The sequence below is a fragment of the Malaclemys terrapin genome, chromosome 2 (assembly GCF_027887155.1).
Source record: "Malaclemys terrapin pileata isolate rMalTer1 chromosome 2, rMalTer1.hap1, whole genome shotgun sequence".
NCBI classification, from domain to species: domain Eukaryota; kingdom Metazoa; phylum Chordata; order Testudines; family Emydidae; genus Malaclemys; species Malaclemys terrapin.
In genome coordinates, this window is record NC_071506.1 from 9606696 (window position 1) to 9628614 (window position 21919).

The 21919-nt window shown below is 47.2% G+C and overlaps 1 long non-coding RNA gene across 1 annotated transcript in view; it reads left to right on the plus strand.

The window, feature by feature from the left end:
• LOC128832102 (uncharacterized) overlaps positions 1 to 20981 on the plus strand; it is a 64246-nt gene extending 43265 nt beyond the window's left edge. The window contains exons 2-4 of the long non-coding RNA XR_008443897.1: positions 2360 to 2579; positions 18632 to 18724; positions 20831 to 20981. This is a non-coding gene — a long non-coding RNA (uncharacterized LOC128832102). The remainder of the gene's footprint in view (positions 1 to 2359; positions 2580 to 18631; positions 18725 to 20830) is intronic.
• Positions 20982 to 21919: the final 938 nt, after the last annotated feature.

Here is a 21919-nt window from a genome sequence, read left to right on the forward strand (position 1 = left end):
GGACAAACTTTGTTTTGATTTCAGAACTGGACACATTTGGCAATGCAAGTTATTCAGGGTGAATGAGACACTCAGTTACTATGGCAGTGAGCACAGTATAAGAACCGAGACAGTAAAAAAAAAAAAAAAAAAAAATCTGACTCATAGCTACACTTTAAGGGCCAGAATCTAGCATTGTTCCAAGTGCCTTCAAAGCAGGAGCGCTTTCATGCTGCAAAAGCCAAGTATTTTGGCCATTTTCATGCCACTCAGATTTCTCTTTCCTGAAACAATTCAGCTCAAAGTTATGTCTGCATCAAAACTAGGCACGTTTTCAGACTGAGAGGAGTCTTGCTCTGGGATTAGCCCATTTTAGGAATGCTTATGGTTGGCTCATCATCAACAGTGTGCACCCCCTGTACAAGCTACAGGATGAAGCAGCCCCGACTTCAGAGATTCTGTGGAAGAGGAGGGATGCACTAGGAAGCTCAGAGGAAGAATTAACATTGCGGGGGGGTGTTTTGATTTAATCACTTCTTGGGGACATCGGCAGAGAAGAAATGCGACTGAGTTCACAGTGAAATGCACAATTGCTGAGTGATTGCACCTCATTGTCTATGCCACACAGCTCCAGAAAGAATATTCCATCACAGCTACGGTGTTCTATCAGGAAGGAAGCTCACCTCACTAGCCTCTAGGGATTTCCCCTGCATGCTCAGAGCTCTGAGATGACGTCTGAGATTCCTGAAGATTCCCAGCTGCTGGGAACAAGATGATTCATCACTCTCGCTGTAAAGCAGTAAGGAACCACCACCAAGTGAGAGCATGAGACTGGCTGAACTTTCCTACCGCTCTTCATGGGTTGGGCCATCCATGACAATGGACTGCTCTGTATGGCGGAGTCAAGATCTACCCCACCCCTAACATAAATCAAACATGAGTTCCTTGGAGGTTGTAACAGGGTAACAGACCCCCGAAATGAAATCAGGCCCAGTGCTCCTGTTTCAGGCCAGGTGCCCCCTAATCTAGTGTCAAGAGGAGGGAGGGGCTGTCCTGGGAGATATAAATGGGAGACAGACCAACGGTAAGGGAGAACTCAGAACCTAGGGTCTGGTGAGAGCTGAAGAGAGCTGAGCTGGCTTGAGCGTTTCAGGGAGGGGATACCCCGGAAAGAGGGAGCGGGAAGAGTTTCCTAGGGAGCAGTGGAGCCAGGTAGGCTGGTGAAACCAAAAGGCTATTGGGGCAGGAGCACGGGTCACCCGCAAACCTCCCCAGGCCAAAGAGCCATTGTGGGGGAGGCCTGAAAGCTGACAGCAGCAGAGCGAGATGCCTGCTGGCTCTGAGTCACAGAGCTGAAGGATGAGGAACGATGGAGGGGTTAGCCCGAGGTCTCTAGGCAGGAGCTGGAACCGTGCCTGGCAAGGAAACAGGGCAGAGAAGCACCCCAGCTAGAAGGACTCAGGTACGAGCAGTGAGAGATGCTGGAGCTGTACTTGGTTTGTTGATGGACTATGGAGGCTTGAAAGAGTGACTGTTGTCTGGACCGTGCTGGAGAAATCTGAATTATGGTTTGGGACCTTTTGTTATAAATTAAGTTCACAATGGGCTATTTATGCTCGGAAAGAATACGGGCAGGTGATCGGCCCTTGGGAATGGAGGCGGGGGTCATTTGCAGGGCCACAGCCTTAGGCATTGAGGGGGCACCATAGAGGTGGCCATTCTATGACAGCAGCAGAGAGAAGAAATCTGTTTTTCTGAGAGCAATTGACGCTTATTGCTATGGTCCAACAGAAAAACATCCCACAAGGGAAGGGTGTCTGAATCACTATGCAGTCCTTAGCTTTCGGGGCCCACTATACAAACTAGATAAAACAAAGACAGTATATTGAAAACTGTAGTCTAGGGTGTATAAACTGGGCACTTCTTGGACTCCTGCTAGACCGCAGAGCTACATCCGCCACAGCCTCCTTCTTCACAACCTTTCCAATCCCTCCCTGAGGAACGAGCGAGTCTTTTCCAAGCTCCTGAGGATGGAATGAAAGCTCAGCTCCCTAATGGACCGAGGTTTCATTGGGAAGCCAGCTGGCTTTGTTTGGCGCCCCCTGGAGCTTAAGTGACCTCAGTCCATATCCAGGTCCTTGAAACCACCCTATCCTGGTACTCCCTCTTGGGGGAACTGAATCAGGGAATGCCCTGGCTACAGGAGTCCCCCTTTATGGCCTAGGCAGCCACATACACCTTGTCTGACTATGAAGAAAGGGGCAGAGAGAATTGCCACATTTATATGAACCTTCTAGACACCAGGCTACGTGTTTTGGGTTCCAGGGCTAGCAGTATTGGGGTGAACTTGAGTGTCTCACTATGTGTCTGTTTCTTGCAGGCTTTTTTTAATGTTCTTCCACAGGCAACTAATGACTCAGGAAGCCATCGGAGGCCCCACTAATCTGAGAGCTGATTTCAGAGGAGTTCCTCAGCTTTATACTGATGTGAAAGCAAAATCAGCCCCCCTGAACTTCAGCTTAAGTGGGGAAGTCAGCCCCACAGACTTGCTGTAAGGAGAATGATGCACCAGCTTGACACCCCCTTGCCTCTGCTAAAAGGTGGGTTCCGCTGAGTGCAACTGCAACACTAATAAAATCTGTTAATCACTAGGTAAGGATAGTTAATTGCACCTGGTACTGGTAACATGCGAACAACTGCCATCTGGTGCCTAAATACATGAATTGCACCTGTGTTCCATAGTGAAGCAATCACAGAAAGGGCTGCTGGGAGCATCAGCCTTCTTTTCTCAGCTCCATCATCCAGGCACTCCAATGAAAAGTTCAGGTGCAATAATGAGGACTTCATTCTGCTTATGAAGTAGGTGGGTGCAGCGCCACCCTGACACTGTAAGCTTGTTCTGCACTGCTCCGTCTCTCAGAAAGGCAGCACTCAGAAGCTATGACCTGTGGCTCCATATTAAAAAGAGCTTGTGATTCTTCCATGCCAGATCTGCACTTGCTAAGAATGAATGTGAAATTCCCTATGGTGGGGCAGTAACAGCACCCAACTCTGGAAGGGGCCCAGCGATTGCCCGCCCCACCCTAACAAAGTGCATTTGTCTAGATACTGCAGGCTATAAGGATTGCAAAGCTGGGGCTTTCTATCTTCATGGGTCAATGAAGGAGATTCTCCTCTGCTGGAATTGGAAGGTAACTTTAGAACTGGAAGGAACTGGGCAAATGAACGCAATATATTGCTTAGAAGAGATCTTGGAAGTTAAAGTGACATTTTTAATTATTTTTTACATTGCATAGTTGCCACATGGTTTGGCTGAGATCAGCCTGGGATTTTGGTGTTTGCCCCGGGACTTAGTTCCAATAAAAGTCCTGAGCAACTGGAAGAGGCATCAGGCCTACGGGTTGCCAGATCACCTCTCTTCCTCCCCTCTCACTGCTCCACCTGTTGGCCACAAGCCTGGGAGAAATAACAGACAGGAGCAAAGATGAAAACATGGAGGAGTCTGCCTCAACTCCAAAACAAGTGTGAAGTGGCCATCTTTGGCCATCCCTGCCACCCATCCAATTGCCCCAAGCTCACAAGCATTGCCATCCTCAAGCATTTAAAAAAAAAAAAAGTCAAGCCTCCACCAAACTGAATTTTAAAAGCCTCAATAACTTTTAGGTTTTTTAGTTGCCTTCTGGCTTGGAGAGTCTAGGGGTCATGTTTTTAAAGTTTTTCTCCACAACCATAAGGGCTAGAAACTTACTTTTGTGTGTCTGTATGCACATGTGTTTCTCTCTACACAAGCTGAGAGTCTCACAAGTCACATGACTCCAGCAGGCATTGGGGATTTAAGAAAAACACCAAGTGTCATGAGACGGGTGACAACTTCACAAAGCATTGGTGCATCCCCACGCGGCTAGCCCAGGCTCCCTCCCTGCTCCTCCACTCCAAAGGGAGCTTCCCCAGCAGTTAGGAAATAGCTGGATCTCTCAGGTAGTCATTTCCAGTGAGGGTACAGTTTACAAAAATTCTACATCTTGTATAAAATCCAAACACCGCAATAGTGTTGTGGGGCATTCGCTGGGCTATCAACACTTGCAATCTTAAATCTTTTCTAATGAAGCTTTCTGCTGGGGAATAGAACTTGCTTGTGTTGATTTCAGCTGCAAAAAATCTCTGGAAATACATTGAGTAGAAAATGTATTTTCTAACGGTCTTAGGAGACAATGGGGAAATCACAAAAGAGTTGCACATTGCCTTTGCTATGGTGAATAATTGGCCATTGACTAGCCCACACAGAAGCTCTACAAGGAGGAGGCGCATGTGGGAAGAGATGAATGGGCTGAATTCCTGCTGGGAAGAGGCAGACTGAGGTCACACTCAGGAGGAGGGGGCCTTTTGCTTGTTTGTGGGGCATGCTGGGACAATGCTTTGTTGGATGAATCATAATGAGGATGGCAAGAAGAGAGCAGCAGCAGGAGAGATCTGACGCTTCTCAGAATTTTCCACCGTGAAAACAAAGCTGCTAAACCAAGAAAAAAAACACATTACTTTAGAAGCCAGGAAGATGGAATCTGCAGCATCATTTGAGGATTACAGAGTTTCCCCTTGCTGGCCACCCTGTCTCAAAAGCATATTGGTATTAAGTTGTGACAAGACTTGTGTACTGCATCTGCAACAAGGATTCCTGGGAAAATGGCTACCTGCAAACGTGATTATCACATTTCCCCCCACTGCAGTGGTTGAGGAAGGGCCCATGGCCCTGTGACAGTCACGTGCATGAGTACTGATTATTTTTTGCCCTCAGAGTGTAGTAGAGACAGACCACAGTTAGGGAGTGGCAAGGAGAATTAATTTGCTTTCTTTGAAAGACACCACAGCTCCTTCGCTTTAGTACAGGGATTATCAAGGGAGTAGATCTGTGCAGCCTGAATTGCTTAACCCCCCAGTACACAACAACTCTGATTTTCCAGAGGTGCAGACCACCTGCATCTCCCACTCACTGGATTTTGAGAGCGATACTCTGAAGAAGGCCAGTAGGTTCTCCACTAGTATATTTCATCAAGTGCAGAATATCAGTCCTGACCTTCAGGGCACTTCAGGATCTAGCCCAGGAAAAGTCACCTATAGCTTTGGAAAGATTTGTAGTCAACCACTCCCTTCCTCATGCACAATAAAATGTTCTGTCTTATGGTGGGGCACAGCTATTATCCCCATTTTACAGATGGGAGCGGAGACATAGCAAGGCTAAGTGAGTCACCCAAGGTCACAAAGGAAGTCTGTGGTGGAGCAATTGCTCAACTGCAGGTCTCCCATAAATGCTCTAGCCAGTGGACCATCCTTCCTCTCTCAGGACTGTATGTGCAGGAGGCAGAGCTTTGCAGCGATTGTCTGAGATAGTTAGGGCCCTACCCAATTCACAGCCATGAAAAAATGTGTTAAGGACCGTGAAATCTGGTCTTCCTCCATAAAATCTGATCTTGTGTACTTTACCCTATACTATACAGATTTCACAGCAGAGATCAGTGTTCTGACCCAAAAGGGAGTTGCAAGGTTATTTTAGGGGGTCCTGGTATTGCCACCCTTACTTCTGGGCTGCATTCAGAGCTGGGTGGCCAGAGAGCAGCAGCTGTTGGATGGGCACCCAGCGCTGCAGGCAGCAGTGCAGAAATAAGGGTAAGTGGCTGCTAGGAGCATCTCTGCTTTCAGAGCTGGGATCCCAGCCATCAGCTGCTGCTGCTGCCCCCCGGCTGCGAGGGTAGTTCTGCCACCAGCAGCAGTGCAGAGGTACTGCAACCCCCCCCCCCCTACAATAACCTTGTGAGCCCCCAATTCTTTTTTGGATCAGGAACCCTACAATTATAACACCATGAAATCTCAGATTTATTATTTTTAAAATCCTATGACTGTGAAATTGACCAAAATGGACCATGAATTTGGTAGGGCCCTAGAGATAGTGGAACAAACTCCCACAGAATCCAGGAGCCACCGTACACCTTACCTCTTTCCATTCCAAGTGCAAAGTGCATTTCCTTGATCTGTCTTTAATAATACAACACCCATAGTACACCATGTAGAACCATCCGACAAAGTGAGCATTCACCCATGAAAGCTTATGCTCCAATACATCTGTTTGTCTTAAAGGTGCCACAGGACTCTGTTGCTTTTTACATGTAGAACCAAACATTTCCATTTTGTTTGAAAGTCTCCAGGCAGAGTTCCACCTGGAAACAGGAAGGGAGAATCACAACAGATGTTATGATGTGGCTTATTACTTGTAACAGGGCACAACTCACCACTGCAGTGCTTCCTGCTGGCCATCTTGGGAATTAGCTCTCAGCCCTTCCAGTCCACCTTCAGCTAGTAGTGTCACACCTGCCATCACTGCTGTCTCCACTCTTTGGACCCACTTCACACCCCAGACCACAGCATCTTCTGGGCACAGCCCTCCAGCTCTACCCGACTCAGCTGTCTCCCCCTGTTCTAGGGGGGGCTGACAGTCCTTAGTCCTGCCACTTGCCTCAGCATCCAACCACAGTCCAAGATCCAGCCCCTCGCCTGCAGTCTGGATACTGGCCACTCTTCTCATTGGCAAGTGGGGGACAGGACACATGGACCCATCCACTACTCTGGGTCCCAACCCAGAGACCCTATAGCCAGCAGCCACCCACTACCCTCCGCCAACCTGCTGCTTATTTTCCCTGGGTCATTTCCCCCATAGCCCTAGCACCCTCTCAGTCCTGGTAGCAAAGCCCCAGCCTGGCAGCGATCAGCCACAAGCTCACGCTCTGCTACCCCTACCCAGCACTGCTCTAGCACTTCTTCAGGCAGCCAGTCATCCTCCCTTCTTTGTGGAGAGACTCTCTTGTGCTCTGCTGAGCAGCCCTTTATATATGGCCCTTGCCGGCCCTGATTGGCTGCTCCAGCAAGCCTTCCCCCTATTGATGGGCTCAATAAGCCTTTTCCTGATTAGTGGGTTCTGCACAGCCTCCCTGGGGCTGCTTTTAACCCCTTCTTCTCCTGTCCCACCACACTACCCTACAGGAAGATGCTTAGATACCCAGGTGACTGATGTGGTATAGAACCCTGCATAGAACAGACTGGGTGATGTTTTGGCGGTGAGTATTGACACTGCATCAGAAATTCATCTCCTGGCTTCTAGGATTTTTTTCTGTGCAAATAACCTGTTCTTGCCCCTGTGGTCCATAGACGGATTCTGATTTCCTGCACTGACTCCTGAAATGAGTGGGGGAAGTTGAAGGTGGAACTGAGGTGATCACACTCCGACATATGCACAAGCAGTGAGGCAGCAGCCTCCGGCACATGTTGCAGTCTGGAGGGCAGGCAAGCAAGAAGTGCCATCACCTAGATGAATGCAATGGAGTTCTAGCTGTGTCACACCCAGGCTATTCGAGAGACAAGGTGGTCCAATAAAAGATATCACCTCACCCACCTTGTCTCTCTAATAGCCTGGAGACGGAGGCTTTGTATTTAAAAACTAGTAGCATTATGGTTATTTAAGCAGACGCTTACAGACACGCAGAGAGAGAGACAGTAGCAGGAGGCGGGAATGCAGTGGCTGGACAGAGTCACACTGCACCAAGGGCTGTGGTGGGGGGAGGAGACCAAGACCCAAGGCAGAGAAACTGGAAGAGATCTTGTAGCAAGAAAAGAGAGGGGAGTTTCTCACACCATAAAGTGCAATTAGAGCTTCACCTTCAGCCCCCAACTAAAACCTCTCCAGCGCATCATCAAAGATCTACAACCTATCCTGAAAGATGATCCCTCACTCTCACAGATCTTGGGAGACAGATCTGTCCTCGCTTACAGACAACCCCCCAACCTGAAGCAAATACTCACCAGCAACCACACATCACTGAACAAAAACACTGACCCAGGAACCTATCCTTGCAACAAAGCCCGATGCCAACTCTGTCAACATATCTATTCAAGTGACATCATCATAGGACCTAATCACATCAGCCATACTATCAGGGGCTCATTCACCTGCACATCTATCAATGTGATATATGCCATCATGTGCCAGCAATGCCCCTCTGCCATGTACATTGGCCAAACCGGACAGTCTCTATGCAAAAGAATTAATGGACACAAATCTGACATCAGGAATCAGAATACTCAAAAACCAGTGGGAGAACACTTTAACCTGTCTGGCCATTCAATGACAGACCTGCGGGTGGCTATTTTACAACAGAAAAGCTTCAGAAACAGACTCCAAGGAGAAACTGCTGAACTCGAATTGATATGCAAATTAGACACAATCAATTTAGGTTTGAATAGAGACTGGGAATGGCTGAGCCATTACAAACATTGAATCTATCTCCCCATGTAAGTACTCTCACACTTATCAACCTGTCTGTACTGGGCTATCCTGATTATCACTTCAAAAGTTTTTTTTCTCTTACTTAATTGGCCTCTCAGAGTTGGTAAGACAACTCCCACCTGTTCATGCTCTCTGTATGTGTGTGTATATATATCTCCTCAGTATATCTTCCATTCTATGCATCCAAAGAAGTGGGATGTAGCCCACGAAAGCTTATGCTCAAATAAATTGATTAGTCTCTAAGGTGCCACAAGTACTCCTGTTCTTTTTAATTACAGCTAGAAGCTCTTTCCTCCACGGGAATGAGTCCAAGCGGAGGCCTTCTCCTCAACCCCCCTGGAACTGCCACTTGGTGTTCTCTCCTTGGCAGCGTTTCACTGCGAACTCTCTGCAGTGCCAGGGCCCCAGGGATTTTGTCCCCAGACTCCAGCCAGGGCCTTGTAAGAGGCAGGCCTCAGCTGTTTTGTTTTGGGTTGGAAGGAAAATGACACAGAATCAGTGCCCAGAGGCACATGAATAGCTGTCAGATGGGCTTTGCACCCCTGCGTCTGACCTTTTAAGGCAACACTGGATTCCTTTCCTTTGTTTTCCTAAGCCCTTTCTGAAAGGCCAGGCCCTTGTGTTTTTCCTCCCTTCCTTTGGAAGGGGCTGTATGTGATGAATGAATCAGAGCCCTAGCCCAGACACACGTATGATTTTAAGCCTCATTGTTGTCTGTGTGGGTCTCTTTTGCACAAAAGTACGATTCACTTCCTTCCTTATGAATGGGGCTAATTCTTCCTCTCCCCAGGGATCCTCCCTCCCACCCCCCCGCTTCTCGCTCCCTGCTGTCCATTCACATTATATTGGAATACGAATGTCATGCGTACAAGCCATGGTAACAGGGACAGGAAATGCCAGCTCTAGAATAAGAACTCTAAATTCTAGGTTAAAACATCAGAGGGGTAGCCATGTTAGTCTGAATCTGTAAAAAGCAACAGAGGGTCCTGTGGCACCTTTGAGACTAACAGAAGTATTGGGAGCATAAGCTTTCGTGGGTAAGAACCTCACTTCTTCAGATGCAAGAGAAGAGACTTCTTGCATCTGAAGAAGTGAGGTTCTTACCCACGAAAGCGTATGCTCCCAATACTTCTGTTAGTCTCAAAGGTGCCACAGGACCCTCTGTTAGGTTAAAACATGTGATTTGGGCTATTTTAGTATCAGATTGTGCCTTGGAGATACTGGCCCAGCTCCAGGATGTCGCCGCATCCCACTGCCCCAGGGAGAGCCCATGAAGGAGCTCCAGGATGTGCGGGAGGTGTGGACATTACCTCCATCCTTCAATGTGGAGTGGCGTGTCCTCCCCTCCCCATTTGGCATGGTCGGCCTACCCAGACGCACTAGGAGGGAGCAGTTCATGCATTTCTTGAGCATAGAGACTGCCACTGTGCCTGGCCTTGCACCTTTTCCTGCCCCTGGGCCATTCCCATACAGGCCAGGGCACTAAAGAATGTAAATCTTTTGATTAGTTAATGAGCAATTGTTTCTAGGATTGTCGCTCAGCACCGTGAGTACTTTTATGGGGTACTTTATAACTGCTGTTAGTGGGAACCCACAGCAAGAAAAGCAACTCCCGGAATTACCCCGCCACCAGTCTGAATACTAGAGAAGGGAAGCACTGGCAGTAAGAATTCTTCGGGTCTATCTACTCTGCCGCTGGAAGCGAGCCTCGCGGCCCAGGCAGACAGAGTTGTGCTAGTGGAGCTCCTGCTAGCACACTAAAAATAGCTGTCTGGACATTACAGCACTGGCAGAGGCTCAGGCTAGCCACTCGAGCTCAGGCCCAGAGGGTTGGGGGGGGTGTGATCGGCATCGGCCCACCTACCCGCTAGGGGGCGGTGGGGAGCTACGAGGTCACTGGCCGGTCTGGGTCACGCCTCCATCAGCAGGGAATTAGCGGCGGGGCGGCCGCCAGCCAGAGTCTGTAGCGCGCCCCTCAGGCCGGGGAGTGCCGGCAAAGGTCAGTAGCGCGCCCCTCAGGCCGGGGAGCGCCGGCAAAGGTCAGTAGCGCGCCCCTCAGGCCGGGGAGCGCCGGCAAAGGTCAGTAGCGCGCCCCTCAGGCCGGGGAGCGCCGGCAAAGGTCAGTAGCGCGCCCCTCAGGCCGGGGAGCGCCGGTGGCATGGCTCTGCCAGGTAGGGGAACGCAGGCCCACCCTACACCACTGCGCTCCAGCCCAGGGCCCTGACAGTGGCAGAACGAGGGTCCCACCACTGGGTCAGCGGGGTCATCCCGCTACATAGACTCACCACTGTGCAGCTCTGTCCCTGGGCTACTTCCTACCCGATTGCTCGCCCGAATCCCTCTGGTCCCGTGAGTGTGTCAGGGTAGTCCGCTGCTGGCAGCTCCGGCTCCCCCTCAGGCTCCTCCAGCTCCTCTGGGTACTCAGCTGCTGGCAGCTCCCGCTCCCCCTCCGGCTCCTCCAGTTCCTCTGGGTACTCGGCAGCAGGCAGTCCTGGCAGCCCCAGTCCGTCCTCCAGGTGAGGTTTCCACGGGTCCAGGGCCTCCCCTGGTGTGGCAGCAGGCTCTGAAGGGAGCAGCCCACGGTCTGCATCTGCATCTGCCTCCCTCCCTGGTGCTGCCCTAACTGAGCTAAGGGCCCCGCCCTTTATACTTCCTGTTCCACCCCTCCCCTTCCGGGGGGTGGAGCGAGCTTGGGCTGGCCCCGCCCACTCAGGCTGAGGGTAAAGTGCCTTTCCCTCAGGTTCGGAAGGAAGCCACCCTGGCCCCCTACAGGGGGCTTCAGCTTTGGGTGGCCATCCCCAGCCTCTGCTGGTGCCACAACTTCCACACAGCTATTTTTATCATGTTAGCAGAAGTCTGTCTGCCCCCAGACTGGGAAGCTCGCTCCCAGCTGCAACATCGACCTACCCTTAGAGTCCAGGGGCAAATGAGCAATGTGTTTGCTATCGCTCAACTATCCAAGGCTTCAGGGAAGAACCCCACGCACTTATCTCCCTTCAGGAAACTTGAAGGACTTCCCAGTGACAGCCTAGCCAGGCATACAACATCAGCACACTCCCATTAGTTAAACACACCGAGTCGGGCTTAACTCTTTCACAGGTGTTTCATGCAGCATATGAACCTAGATACAAGTTCTCCCAAACTTTTCCCTGTAGCAACTTGCCATGATCCTGAAGGCTCTATAAAACTGAACAGATTGCAGTCACCCTTATTTTCACTACGCAGGTGAAACCCACCGCAACTGTGGACCCCAAAGTGCAGTGCTCTAAATCAACCCAAGCAGTCTGACTCTGTCACTTACTGTTATCTGTGAGCTCTCCAGGCTCCATCTCTGTATTAAAGCTGGGAGGAACGAGGAGCCACATTGTAGAACTATGCAGGTCTGTGGCCAGCCCTGTACTAGATGTTACCTTTTTGGCCTGTGCATTATACAAAGATTTATTATGGTTCAATGCAACATGAAGAGGATGTTGCTGTCAGTTTTCTTCAAAGAATAACCAACAGCTCTTTATTTAGCCATCTATTTTTTGGGCAAACATTTTATTTTGCTTTTTATCTTTTAAGGTCCATTACAGTGTAGCCTCTTCCTGCTCATCTACTCTGCCTTATCATGTCATCCACATGCGCCCTTTGCTTTATTGGGAGCCTCCATTATCCATTTGTCCTCCTTGCTCACATGCACTTTCATGCCTCCTTCCATGCTGCCCCATGTGTATGGAACATCTGCCCGAAATGGCGTATGTCTATATGAGAGACCTTTACTTGTAGGACTCCCCTGTTTGGACACTTTTGATTCGGAAGTAAAAGTGCCTTTTTGGGACTTAGCTTCCAAAGTGACATGAGCTAAACCAGACAAAGGCCTTTTTATACCAGAGTAAGCGTGTCCACATGGGGAGTTATACCAGTATAACTATAGTGCTTTACATTCACACCTACCTTATAGCAGTATAACGTCCCCATTTAGACAAGCTTCAAATCCATAAAGCCACTATTCAGCCCTTCAAATACCTCCTCAAAATCTACTTCTACCACATTCCCTATGGATGGTGCAATACTGCTAAAGGAAAGTACCTAGAAAGCCAGTAAGGATAGCTAGTATTTATCTGATTTTTACACGTGCAGAAGTTAGAAAATGGCAGATTTATGGTTGCTTAAGCCCTGTGTGTCCATCCTGTGCACTGAATGAGGCAGGGTCCTATGTAAAAATATAGGGTGTGTGCTCCTGTAGTGAAAAGACTGTATCATAAGGCAGTCTCCACTGCTCTGACGGAGCACCAGGGGGTGCTCCGGCAATGCATACATATGCTCTGGTAAGGCTGACACTGGCCATGCTTTAACAGTTTGTAACCCAGCCTTGCAACCAGTGACACAGAAGGCTAGAAGGAGCTGGTTTTGACAGTCATATAAATAAGGATTTAGATCTAATATTATTATCTATTAACAGTTTCCCACAAACACTTCCTTTGCTATATGGCTCTGATCCTAAGAAGTGCTGAGAAACTTTAGAAGTTTCAGAAGTGGTGTGTGCTCCATGCTTCTCGGGACTGGGCCCCACGTCGTTCTGTGCGATGTTTTGGGGCTACGTTTCCTCCCCTCTCACCCACCCATGCTCCCAACGTCTTACTAAACTCTAGTAAAAAATGTGATTTTGCAGCCAAGATTTAAGTCCCCACAAGACAGGATTTATCATGGCTCTAGTGACACCACCTCACCTGCAGGAGAGCGAGCAGCAATGCTCGAATAGTTATCAAATACTAACAACACTGGGGAACCTTGGCTGTCTGTGCCAGAAAAACCATGAACCACAGGATGCAGCCATGACAGGCTGTGCTTTGAAAACAAAAGAAAAAGAAAGCAGCTAATTCAAAATGGTGTAGATAAGTCATTGCTTGCACATCTGGAGATGACAGAACAAGGAGTAATGGTCTCAAGTTGCAGTGGGGGAGGTCCAGGTTGGATATCAGGAAAAACTATTTCACTAGGAGGGTGGTGAAGCACTGGAATGGGTTACCTAGGGAGGTGGTGGAGTCTCCTTCCTTGGAGGTTTTTAAGGCCCGGCTTGACAAAGCCCTGGCTGGGATGATTTAGCTGGGAATTGGTCCTGCTTTGAGCAGGGAGTTGGACTAGATGACCTCCTGAGGTCCCTTCCAACTCTGATATTCTATGATTCTATGATTCACCTAGCATCTAAGTCTCTCAACGTGCTTTCCCATTGCATTAGCTAATCGATCCTCCCAACAGCTCTGTGAGGTAAGTGTTACTAGATATATTTTACAGACAGGAAACTAAGGCTCAGAGAGGGTAAGTGACACTCACCAGGCCACGCAGCGAGTCCATGAAAGCACTGGCAATAGAAACCAGGAATCTGGATTTCCCAGTCCTCTGCTCTAGCTGTTAGACCACACTACTTCCCAGCAGGGCTATCTTTGCACACAGCTCAAAGGCAGCACCGCTTGCGCTTTCTGTTCAGGCAGGTCCATCTCTGCAGCTCTGACTGTGGACAGGGTTTCCACATCTGTGTTTCTGGTAAATAGGATCTGTGTCTAAATGACACCTGGGACTACTTATGGGTTTCTACTTACTGTATTTATTTATATACAACGTCCTTTGTTCCAGTTATCCAACCCAAAGTGGGCTTCCTAGTCATTTCATTAATAACCAAAGCATAAACCAGAACAGTAATTAAGAGAGAAACAACCTTAAACTAAAGTAGGTACCAAAGAGATTAGCCAACGTATACCTGATTAGGGAAAACAATAGATGTGAGACTGTCTCCATTTATACCATATTCCTGATATGTGAAGTAGGAGGGAGGCACAACTCTCCAGTAGCCAGCATAGGGGACTGAGAGTCAGGAGGCTTGGGTTCTACTCCATGTTCTGCCATGGATTTGCTGTGCACCTATGGGCAAGTCACTACTACAGTTGAGTTAATTTGAAAAACAGAACAGTGTTCCATGAATATCTGTTCCAATGTTTAATTAATCTTACAAAGAGTAGCAGATAGGTTACCATTTGCTTTCTGCAAAATATTTGAATTTTGCTGGTGAAAATGTTGGCAAAAAGAAGATTCACATTCAAACTGAACAATCAAAATTGTTAAACTTTTACACTTGAAGTCTTAGGATATGTCTACACTGCAATTAAAACCCCACGACTGGTCCATCCAACTGACTTGGGCGCAGGCTAAGGGGCTGTTTAATTGTGGTGTAGATGTTTGGGCTTGGCCTAGAGCCTGGGCTGTAGGACCCTGTGAATTGGGAGGGTCCCAGAGCTTGGGCTGCAACCAGAGTCCAAATGTCTACACTGTGAATTAAAGAGCCCCTTAGCCTGAGACCCGTGAGCTCAAGTCAGCTGGCATGGACCAACCACAGGTGTCTAACTGTAGAGTAGACATACCCTTAGTGTGCTCTTCTAGTCAGAGGACTGGACAATACCATGCCACTTATCTGTCCAATTAGATCTAATTTTGAATAGTCATAAGCAATCCCTAGAACAGACACTGCGAAGAGAGGTTTGTCAAAGCACTATGAGGAAAAAATGATCTGCTCGCAGATATCCAGCAACTATTTAGAGAAAAATAAACTAAGTTTACTGATTTCAGAGTAGCAGCCGTGTTAGTCTGTATCCGCAAAAAGAAGAACAGGAGTACTTGTGGCACCGTAGAGACTAACAAATTTATTAGAGCATAAGCTTTCGTGGACTACAGCCCACTTCTTCGGATGCATCCAAAGAAGTGGGCTGTAGTCCTCGAAAGCTTATGCTCTAATAAATTTGTTAGTCTCTATGGTGCCACAAGTACTCCTGTTCTTCTTTTTAAGTTTACTGAGTATGCAACTACATTTTGTTAATTTCTCTCTTGGCTTTAGTCACTAGATCAGTATCACATTTTTCCCCTGCATTAAGTGAAGATGCTAATATACACTAGTAAAGTTTACATCTTCTGGAAAGTGCATTGAGATCTTAAAATGCAAGGCACTATAAAACTCCTTGTATTTATGTAAATGGCAAGTATTTATTAGTTACACTGTAAGCTCTTCAGGGAAGGACCACCTTCTACTGGGTTTTTACAGCACCTGGAGCAACAGGGCCTTGATTGTGATTGAGATTTCTAAACACACCTGTAATAGTACTACTGCTAATTATGCCAACAATACAATACACTTGCAATGTCTTGCCAATAGTAACAGAGCGCTGTGGAGAATGTTGTGTACTTCTCCATGAAGTGGAAGTGGTGTCTCCCCAACTGTAGGGTTGTGATATGCCACGGGGGCTGTGGTACACAAACAAGTGGAACACACACAAGTGGAATACTCCTTCCACTTAATTGACAGGGTATTGTACACGCTACAAAATGTTTCAACATCCTTACATTTTATCTAGGCCGTCTCCAGCCTGCTGTAGGCTCTCATGCTCTAAGACAGCTAGAGTCAGAGAACATTTTAAGTTTCTATTAGTCACTGGCTGTGAATTATGCATGGATTACTTACTAAATTGAGTATATAATCCATACTCAATCTGTTAAAGAAACTACTCAGATGAGTAATCCATTCACTCCTTTATGGACCCAAAGCCACTTCCCTGAGATGGTCACAAATCCATGTGTTTCCTCATAGTACTACATTTTGTATCTGGAGCTCTGAGTTAGCTGAAAGATGTACAAAAGCACATGTGGTCAGGGAACTCTCTAACTCCAGATCTGACGAGGCTCCTGGGTGTTATTGAGTCCAGAAAGTGTATGGAATATGCTGTACTCACACAATTCACTTCTGACTGAAAATACCAGATGTGAATAATTGGTAAGGGTGGGGGAGGGACAGAAAATGGGCAGGGCCGCCTAGAGGATTCAGGGGGCCTGGGGCAAAGCAATTTCGGGGGCCCCTTCCATAAAAAAAAAAGTTGCAATACTATAGAATACTATATTCTCGTGGGGGCCCCTGCGGGGCCTGGGGCCTGGGGCAAATTGCCCCACTTGCTCCCCCCCTCTGGGCAGCCCTGAAAATGGGATGGAGAGGAGTCTAAAGCCTCCTATCTTGATCAAACAAAATCCACTTTGTTGTGGAGCGAGGATCAACCCCCTGAATACTTTTTAAACTGCAGACACCATCTCAGCAGGATAGAGATAGACAAAATGGGAAGTAAATAGGGGGAAAAGACACATTTCAGCAGAAACAAGGTCAAGGGAAGGACCAACAGTAGCAAGGGCCATAATTAGACCAGAAAGATGCAGCGGGACAAAGGAAGATGGTCCAGCATGATAGCTCTGTTCCTAAAGCAATGGTGGTAAGGACAAAACTGGTGGAGTTGGAGATAAAACTAATAATTTTATTTACCAACCCCGCCCCACTCCCCAAAAATATCAAAGACCCTCTATAAATCAATTCTGGGTACAGAAGAAATAAGTCTGTTTATCTTGTGCATTGAAAGGTTTAATATAGATAAAATTGAAGTGTGTTAATACAGCAGATCACCTAAATTAGTACATTTTCTGGGTTCCAAACCATTTTTCATAAGATAATGAAAGCCTCTGGAATACCCATCCTGTTAAGGGAATAGCTTGGCTACTGTCTGGTTATTTAATAGGTCTCAGGCTTGATTCATTCCAACCAGAAGGATAAAGTTTGCCTAGACTAGGGGTCTCAGCAGTGCATGGTGCTCACAAGTCCTGCTCTGATAAGGAGGCCCAGAACTAACTGATATAGTCCCAAAATGGATGGTGCTAGTAGGGGGTGTGGCCAACACCTCACAGGTTATGCGCCAGTTCAGCGATCCTGCCAGACAACCTCTGTCAGTGGGACTCCTATGGAGGCTCAATGACAGGTTAAAGCTGCATTCCCCTAAGGCAGTGGTTCCCAAACTGGGGTTCGTGAACCCCTGGGGGTTCATGAAATGTTACAGGGGGTTCTCGGGAAAAAATTCCCTAATGGCGGACAGAGCTGTCCCTAGGGACCCCAGACAGCATGGGGCCAGCAGCCTGGAGCCCCTGGACTTCCAAGAGCTAAGCAGCTCAAAGCAAGCATATCTATCACACTGAGGAGATTTAAACTCCAAGACTCCTTATAAGAAATGGAAAGGGAGGTGGATATTTTTTGCTGTTTTTAAAATTAAATAGGCAGGTAGTATTGTTTTTAGAATTATTATGAAGGACAAGTTTAAGCTTTGCTGTAACGTGTGTTGTTTGCCTGGACTACTCAAGACCTGAATGCTTATGTAGGAGGAACTCTTTGAGTTGGCTTCTTAAATACCTTCATGCTGTTTCGCATCTGATACTCCTTGATGAAACATAGGAGCCTTGTCTTATAACAGGCTTATTCAAAGTGATACAAGCTACGGAAGTGAGATCTTGGAAGAGTGTTGCCGTTTTCATAATGTAATAAAAATAGTGTAATTATAAATAATAATTAATAATAAATAGTGTGTAATAAGCATGTCATAAAAACAAATTTTATATTTCCAAGATCACTGCTTTTATAATTTATACTCAGGTAAAGGAGAAAATCCCTGGAAATATTCATTTTTAGGAGGGGGTTCGCGAGACTTGACATTTTAGTGAAAGGTGTTCACAGGTTGTTAAAGTTTGGGAACCACTGCCCTAAGGGAAACAGTTCCCCCTAAAAAGAAGAACAGGAGTACTTGTGGCACCTTAGAGACTAACAAATTTATTAGAGCATAAGACTAACACGGCTGCTACTCTGAAACCTTTCATTATGCAAGTTCCCCCTAGTGCATCGAGTAGAAATTGCACCTCCAGGTCCCACATGCCAGTGGGGGTGAATCAAGGGCTCAGTTGGAAGAGGATTTCCAACTTAGCACAAAGTATACTGGAACCAAGTTTTAACTGGCTGCTGTGTCAGCAAATATGCCAAGTTTGCACAGGCTAGAAATGAATAATTTATGCCACCTCATGTGAGCTGCAGCTAATCAAATCCCCTGGGCTTATCCACAGTGTCACCCGAGGCTTGGTCTACACTAAACCCCCAAATCGAACTAAGGTACGCAACTTCAGCTACGTGAATAACGTAGCTGAAGTTCGAAGTACCTTAGTTCGAACTTACCTCGGTCCACACGCGGCAGGCAGGCTCCCCCGTCGACTCTGCGGTACTCCTCTCGTCTAGCTGGAGTACCGCAGTCAACGGCGAGCACTTCCTGGTTCGACTTATCGCGTCCAGACAAGACGCGATAAGTCGAACCCAGAACTTCGATTGCCAGCCGCCGAATTAGCGGCTGGGTGTAGACATACCTCTAGAAACCACAAGTCACTGTTCTTGATCTATTTTAGTGGAGCACTTTTTCTGCCTCTTCACTGCTGTCTTTGTATTTCCAGGATTTCAAGCTGGTGATAAGCTGCCTGTAACCTTGTATCCAATTTGCAGTTCATTAGAAGTTCAGCAGAAGGAGGGTGGCCCTTGTGTACTGGGTGAGCTGTTGAGCAGACGCGTGTGGTTCGAGTTCCATCTCTGCCAGACTGTTTGGAGTATTCTAATCTTCATTAGTCAGTTCGCTTTTAATGTTGCTATTCTGCTGGCCAACTGTGGTCTCAGCGGCGAAGAACACACTGAAATGCCAAAAACAAAGGTCTCGTGTGTGTGTACACACACACACACACACACACACATTCTCTCTCTCTCTCTCTAAATTAAATTTGATTTAGATGGAAGGTGGTGAGGTGACCAAGAGAGGTAAAACGGACAGTGGAAATACAAGCTTACTCCTCCTTGCCCTCCCAATGTACTTCACCCCTGACGTGGAGGGACCAGCCCAAGAGATCAGAGAGGAATTCAGCTTCCATGACTATTCAGTCTTTGTCTGCTCTGCTGAGTTTGCCAGCATCTCTATCTAGTTGTGAGGGTAGTTTTAGTGAGGAGACATTTGTCCATTGGGAACCGGACTGAGACTCTGCCAGCTCATTTCACATAGGTCAGCAGACCGCTCTCAAACGGTGGTGGGTTTTAGACTGCAGTCTCACCTGGAAGGCAAACTTCCTTAACAGCCATCAGGCTTCCAAACCCAGGAACCATGCCTCATCTTCTCAAGGCGCAATGGTCCAGTCAGCTAGCAAGGAATCTGCCCTCAAAAAAAGTGAGGACTGCCTTGAACTGGAGCCAGGATTCAATCTACGAGAGTTGGACAGCATTTAAAAAATATGAGATATAGAAAAAACTTTAAGAGATCTAAAGTGAAGGGGCCAGATCTTCCCTGCCATGGACAGACTTATGAGGAAAGGGCAGGTCAAGAGGCATGAAAGTGCAGGGGTTCATCCTGCAGCTTCCTGTGAACAATCCCCTCATGGGGATAAAAACTGGGGAGCTCAGAGTTTGGAGGGAGACAAGCCTCCCAACCACACACAACCTGGAGATCACTGGGTCAGAAACACCCACTCTTTCCGCAGTCCACAGGGGCAGGAGCCAGTGCAGGGTGACCAAAGGACACATCTCCTGGGGACCACAGAAGATGGTCTGGTGCAGGATTTGGAAGGTGCACACAGGAGATCTTTGGTAATTGGAGGCCAAGGTGGGGGGGGGAGGGTTTTCCACTCTTCCCTCATTTTCTGTGCTTTTCCTTTCTCCTTCGCTTGTTCTTCAAACGCCTCCCCCTTCCCTCTCCTCTCTTGCAGAAATTCATTCCCTCTCATCACTTTCACCCTTTTTTCTTGTCTTCCCCATCTCTCATTATGCCTGTTTCCCTCCCAACTCCTGCTGCAAGCTGGTGCTCACCTGTGGTGAAGGGGAGGCAGAGACACCAGCCTCTTCTGCACAGAGCCACAGTGGAGGGACTCCAGGGAGAGAGGTAGCAGTGGAGGCAGCTTTCCACACATCATGTGCAGGCAATTGAGCAGTGGGAAAGAGCTTTCCTAGTCTGGGTTTAATGCCTTGAGATAAGCCACTGAACATTTGTTTCAAGAGGTGTTGTCAGGTTAAATGTGCATTAACCCCTCCCACTCCTTAATTAGCTAAGGTGGTGTTAAAGACTGGAAGCATTTTTTTTTTTTAACTTTGATTTTCTTGACACCATTTATGCAGTTCAGTTACTTATTGCTTTTCCCTTGATTCGGATAATGCAACCAGACTGGTCACCTTCACTTTCTGTGTTTCTCCCATACTTGCAGCATTTTGCTGAGTCTGGGTTCCAGCCCTATTTCAATCCAGACACACCATTGTCTACAGCCAAGCTCTAAGATACACCTGCATTTGCTCTAATCCCTCAGACAGAGACAAGCACCTACAAGATCTCTATCAAGCACAAGTACTCCTGTACTGTTTATATGAAGATTTAAGAATAAAAATGCCATTTTATAAAAGTGTCTAATAGAGGATCAAAACAAAACAAAACAGATGTTTTAAGACAAACCCTAAATGTTGGGCCCAACCACCTGAAACTGTCCTAGTCATTTCCACCTGGGCAATTATAACACACCCATCCCCATAGTATCTGACCACTATAATCTCCCTTGTTCCCTCTTAAGAATGTATTTTGTTCAGCTCCCATATGTCAAACAGTGTATGTTCTCTCCCTTCTTTCCCAGGTCTGGTTCAGGAGCTCTTTAGCTGTTTCTGCCGCATATTCCAAGCCTGGTCCCATGAGAGGGCGCCTTCTGGGTGGTTTGTGTTAACGCTCTGCTCTTGATGCACGTCTGAAGTTTTATGTTGACATGGTGTTTATATTCCAGGTTTGTGTAAAGATAAAATGCTGGGAAGTTTCTTCTTCCTACATTAAAATCTTAATAAAATATGAAATTATAATGTTCAGCAGGAGTGTAACCGTTTTCTCTCCTATTCTGCTCTGTGGGTTCATGTAAGAGCTGGACCAAGCAGCAAGTCTGCTCAGCTAGCAAAATTAAGTGAGGCTCTTCCATGCTGTTAAAAGACCCTTAAACTCCCACACACACCCCGGGGCAGTTTTCTCCTCTAATCTGCTGGATGTGGGTAATGAAGTCTTTAAGTACTATATGTAAACCCATATGCCCTGACAGAGTGGTTAAAGTTACTGCAGTGCTGTCTGCAGAGTTACTGGAGAGCTGTGTTGTCTGTAATCAGCTCTATCTGTGGATGGTTCCATGTGTGGCCAAATGGATTCCATATGCAAGATTATCTGTTTGGCAGAAGGAGCTGTCATTAGGGCTGCTTCACTTACTACGAAATCAGCTTGTTCTTCTAGAGTAAATAAATTGCCACTCATGTTAATATTGCCACAGTGCTGTCAGCATGAAGATTCCCTGGTTCTCGTGTTGTCCGTACCCAGTAGTACTGTATCTATGTTCAGTTTTGGACTGAATACAGTTGAAGTTACTCTTATTCTCCCCAGTCCTTCAGTTTTGAGCCTTTGCAGAGAGGCTATTGTAATGTCCTGGCACATTTAAGCAGCACAGCTTTGAGGGCTGAAAGCAAACTAAAATAAAGAGATACCCTCTCTGTGTGTGGGCAGTTTCTATAGTTTTATCCCTTTCAGAGGCTCTATGACCCTAAGCTATTGTCACTGAATCTAACAGATAAGAAGAACTAGAGATGAAAAAGACTCAGACTGTTCAATTTAGACAAGAGACAACTAAGGGAGGATATCACAGAGCTCTATAAAATCATGACTGGTGTGGCGAAAGTGCATAAGGAAGTGTTAT